The sequence below is a fragment of the Schistocerca serialis genome, chromosome 2, assembly GCF_023864345.2.
Source record: "Schistocerca serialis cubense isolate TAMUIC-IGC-003099 chromosome 2, iqSchSeri2.2, whole genome shotgun sequence".
Taxonomy (NCBI): Eukaryota; Metazoa; Arthropoda; class Insecta; order Orthoptera; family Acrididae; genus Schistocerca; species Schistocerca serialis.
In genome coordinates this window covers 895,012,940-895,017,851 of record NC_064639.1, presented here as the reverse complement: position 1 = coordinate 895,017,851, position 4,912 = coordinate 895,012,940, and positions in this window count along the sequence as shown.

Below are 4,912 nucleotides of genomic sequence, written 5' to 3'. Positions count from 1 at the left end.
AGAACTGTCAGCTTTAGCTGTGCGCGTGAGTTCTGTCTTGCTCAGGCTAGCCAAGCCGAGCTACGACCCATCGTGAATGTCTGCGTCCCGCCAGGCGGGTCTGTGCCGTGGGCTGCCTGCAGTAACTGTGGCAGGCGCAGCAGCGAATACACCCGAGTTTTCCTCCAGTCTTCCGTTGTCGGGGAAACGGTTACGTTTCCTCTCGTGTTTGTAGGTTACTTCATGAAAGAGACAATGTCGACAGAGGATGCACCACGTTGAAGATGTCCAGCGAAGTGATCATTTCGAGATAATCTGTAAGGCCGTTTGACAATTCTTAACTCCTGACAGCGATATATTCTTACCTGGTTGTACCTAAATTTAGGCATGTCGTCGTCTTTCAGAAAATCTGTTTACTTTTCCCCCTTTTAGACGAGTTGCTTACTAGGAGACAATTCAAAAGAAACGACAGTTGCTGCTTACTTGCCAAGACGTGTGCGATTACGCTGAGACCCGTAGCTGGGGTAGACATTGTGGCTACCCGGTGTCTGCCAGCTCGCCAGCGCCACCCTCTCTCGGTCTCTCTAATTAGCCATCGCATTCACGGTCTGTCACAAAAGCCCACTCCGACTCCACTCGTCGAGGGCTCTGTGTAACAACTGTCGTATAGAAGGTGGCCGACGGAATAAAAGAGGCGTTCTGCGATACTTCATCTTCCCGCGACTTCCTTCTGTCTGCACGTACAGTTACTTTGTATCCATTGTAGTCTTTTTAACGCTTTGCTTTTTGCATCTATTCTCCGCTCTGTTTTGTGTAGTTTTCTTTTCGCTTAATTTTCACAGCCCTTCTTATATTGAAATTCTTGTTGCTGATCACTTAAGTGAAGCGGTAATTAGGATATAAACCTTAATTATTTTGTTAAGTGGGAGAATAAGGTGAACTACGGCGGGGGAGAATCGCCGGCTTCATCTTACAGAGTCATGAATGAATAGTTCATGGAACAGAATTTTCTGGATTCTGTTTGCCTTGATGTTTTTCAAATGAAACTGTGAACCGTCAGGTGGTCGATTGGAATTAGAACTGCCCCGCTGTTGCTGTAGTCACGCGTATTTGTTTGACCATCAAACAGTATCTACAGTTCTAAAAATAGTTGAAGGCTACGTTTAATGCCCGGATTCCTACAAATATTATTATTATTTTTATTATTATTTTATTTATTCAAATGGCTCTGAGCACTATGGGACTTAACATCTGAGGCCATCAGTCCCCTAGAACTTAAAACTACGTAAACCTAACTAACCGAAGGACTTCACACACATCCATGTCCAAGGCAGGTTTAGAACCTGCAACCGTAGCGGTCGCGCGGTTCCAGACTGAAGCGCCTAGAACCGCTCCGCCACACCCGCCGGCTTTTATTTATTGGTTTAGCCTACTGAAGATCACATGAAATTACTTGTTCTGTTTCTTTTGTCCTTTCTTTCTCTACAGCAGTTTCTTTCTTTTCCTGTATTTTTCTCTTCTTTCTTCTGTCAGTATTGCGCCTGTCTCTTTCATTGTTCCCTCACGGAAGCCCTTGAACCCTTTTACTTTCGCTCTGAATTTCTCTTTCTCTTATTTCTTCCTCCGCTATTTTCATTTCCCTCGTTGTGCTTTAATTTGTTTCGTCAACGCCACTGATGTTTCTTTTCCATTGTCATATTTTGGTCCCATGATTTTCTTGATTATTTTCCTTTCCTTCTTTTCTATTTCATGAAAGTGTCTGGCTGTGTTGGATGAAAGGCATTCTGAAGAATAAGGGAATTTTACCCTAATGACGGTGTTGTAGCGTCAGAGTTTCGCATTTATATTTATGGAAATAGAGTTCGTGTTATACAAGTGTTTTGTTAATTGAAAGGCCACCTCCACTTCCCTTGCCCTTGTTAAGTTAGCTTCTTTGTCCAAAGCATTTGGTTGTATTAGTTCACAAATATATTTAAATTTGTAGTTTCTTTTTATTCTTTCATATTCAGCAATTGTTCAGATGTGTTTGAACTGCTAAGGGACCAAACTGCTGAGGTCATCGGTCGCTAGACTTACACACTGCTGAAACTAACTTATGCTAAGAACAACACACACGCACCCCTGCCCGAGGGAGGACTCGAACTTCCGGCGGGAGGGGCCGCGCAATCCGTGACATGACGACTCAAACCAAACGGCCACTCCGCGCGGCCAGGTGCCTCCTTCACATCTGTCATACACTTTTTTCAAAAGACATACAAAGGCCTGGTTTTGAAACGGTCTCGTGTAGGAGATTTACCACCATTGTTTCATCTTCCATAGATTCAACTAAGATGACAAGATCGTTTGCAAAAACGAAACAATCATTGCTCACATTACCCTCTTTTCTCCCAATTGTGATTTTTTAAAAACCCTTCTTCTGTTGTTCTCCATTAACTTTACTAGTACACACCTGAACAGCAATGGGCACGGTTCATCTCCTTGCCTTACACTAGTGTTGATCTCAAAATCCTTGGAGGTTTCACCTAAAAATTTAATTTAGCTTTTTTTTTATTTGTTAGTGTCTCTATCATGATTGCCGCTGAGACAATGCCAGGTCAAACTCTTAAGGTGTTGCTTAATATTTCTCTATTAGTCTAATCGTATTATTATTATTGTTAAAATTATAATAATAGTAATAATTATTATTATTATTGTCGTACTGATTTCGCTTTCACTTTTTGTCAGTTTTGTAGTTCTTTGGTGAAACAATGCCGTAAAGATCAGCCTGATAGCTTATTCATTGTCTGTTCTTATGAAGAATGAAAAGATTCGTTTTGTGGGACAGCAAGGCTCCTGTTCGTGTAAACACGACACCTACCAAGAGCGGCGCAGTACTAGGAGGTGACGAGAAAAGCAGTCCATCTTACCCGGCACTTTTGTTATCCGCCAGAAGATTGGCCTGAACACCACTTCGACCTTTGGGAGACTGTGTGACATTGCCCCCCACCCCTCACACTGGATCCGTCTGAGTCTCGCACCCCAAAATGGATCCGGAACTATGAGGCGAAAATCGAAATGCCAACTGGAGATCGATTCGAGGTATCATAATTACCATCTACACCACAAGTGTGTGTTTCTTACCAATTCTGCGAAAATTTCCTACGCTCGGTTTCATGGCGTAATAAAGGCAGGCCCGACTTAGCGATCGCGGTACTAGCTAGCGGGCAAACGTTTCGCGCGCAGCGGCATCTTTACGTTAAATTATAAATGCAAACTTGTTCGCTGCACCTGTAGTGAAGTTGTTCTACGGACAGGGTTTCTGTAGTTGAGCCGTGAGGCCCACAAGTGTGGGTATTGCACAACCAAATGAAGGCTAGGGCATTTGGTCAGCCGCAACGTTCGCCCCTGCCGCGAGGAAAACTTTGGCGCCGCCTTTTCGCCAACAAGTGGATGTTTATACTGGCCGCCCTCCTAGTTCTCGAGCACCGTCCACAGATCCCCTCCGCAAAACGAACAGAATTCTTTTGTGTGCAGATTCGGTCTGGTTTTTTGGCAAAAGTTTGTTCTGAAAACTGTAGGTTTTCCTCCTTTTTCCGCGGCCAGACTCTCCACATTCCGCGTGCAGCGGAGGGGAGCGGAACCGAGAGGGAGCAAACTTGTGGAGAGTTCTTGGCCGGGGCGCTCGTTTCCCTTTCCGGGCGGCTGGTCAATGGCGCCTCGCCTCTCGCTCTGGAATCGAAGGGCATTGAAAGCCGACGCCCCCGGCCGCGCTGCCGCGGCCTCCAGCCAATAAACGCCACCTTCGGCCTGAGCGTATTTCTCTGCGAGCAGGCCAGCCGCTTCCGGCGCGCTTCATGAAATCCAACGAAATGTGATAATTGAGACAGGTTGTCGGCTACCGCTGTGTTGTAACGTGATATCTAGTTGCTTATCTGTGTGATAATGATTCCTTCATCGTTGACGAACTGTTTGGTGTCTGCATAGCAAATGAGTGAGTAAATAAAATAATTATCTGAAAGAAAAAGAATCATTTGCAAATATAGTCGTTGATTTGAAACAGAGTAAAGGCTGGGGCGTAAACGTTTTTCAAACAATACGATTTTGAACGAATATTTGGAAACCATTTTGTGATGTCGTACCTATCATTAACTGATGGTTCTGAATTGATATGAATACTTAGTAGAAAGGGAATGATTAGATCGCTTCTGCTTGTAATTTTACGGCGGGTTTAGTACCACGTGAAGTCATTCAGATTTCGAACATGCGCATCATATTCACAGCTGTGCATGCCCAAACAACGGAACTGGCGCAGTAAATGAAATGATGATAATTATGAGTTATGCACTAGGTATAACTAAGGCGAGCACCTTCCGATTTGTTGATGGGCATGCGGGGAGAGGGAAACTGACAGTGCGATATTTTCTGATTCCTTTCCATTTGCATTACACAGAACCACCCTTTATTTAATTCAAGATATATCACAGAGCAAGATTCATGCTTGTGCTGTGGGCACTCATATAGCACGGATTTGGGAAGTGATATTTATTACGTGGTCCGACGAATTACCTGGAAACTCTTGATACACAAAATGAGTTTATTCATCAACTATGGATCGCCACATAAGCACGAGAGTGATGACGTGATACAGTCCCACACTATGCAGACACAATAAAAATTACTGTTCTATGATTCCGTAATGAACGCTTGTTTATGAAATAATTAAAAATACCGCAGTGAACAATATCAAGCAGATCCTGATGTTCAAGGATGAGATAACAATATGGGACACAAGGGCGAAGAACATTCGACTTATTCGTGTAGTGATGCATACAGGGTCCCAACAACTTCAGTTCTACGGTACACCTACATCATGCTGAGACTCAGGAGAGCAGATGGGGGGGGGGGGGGGGGGCGGTGGAACGCGTATAGTCCGGCGACGCGTACCATTGACCAT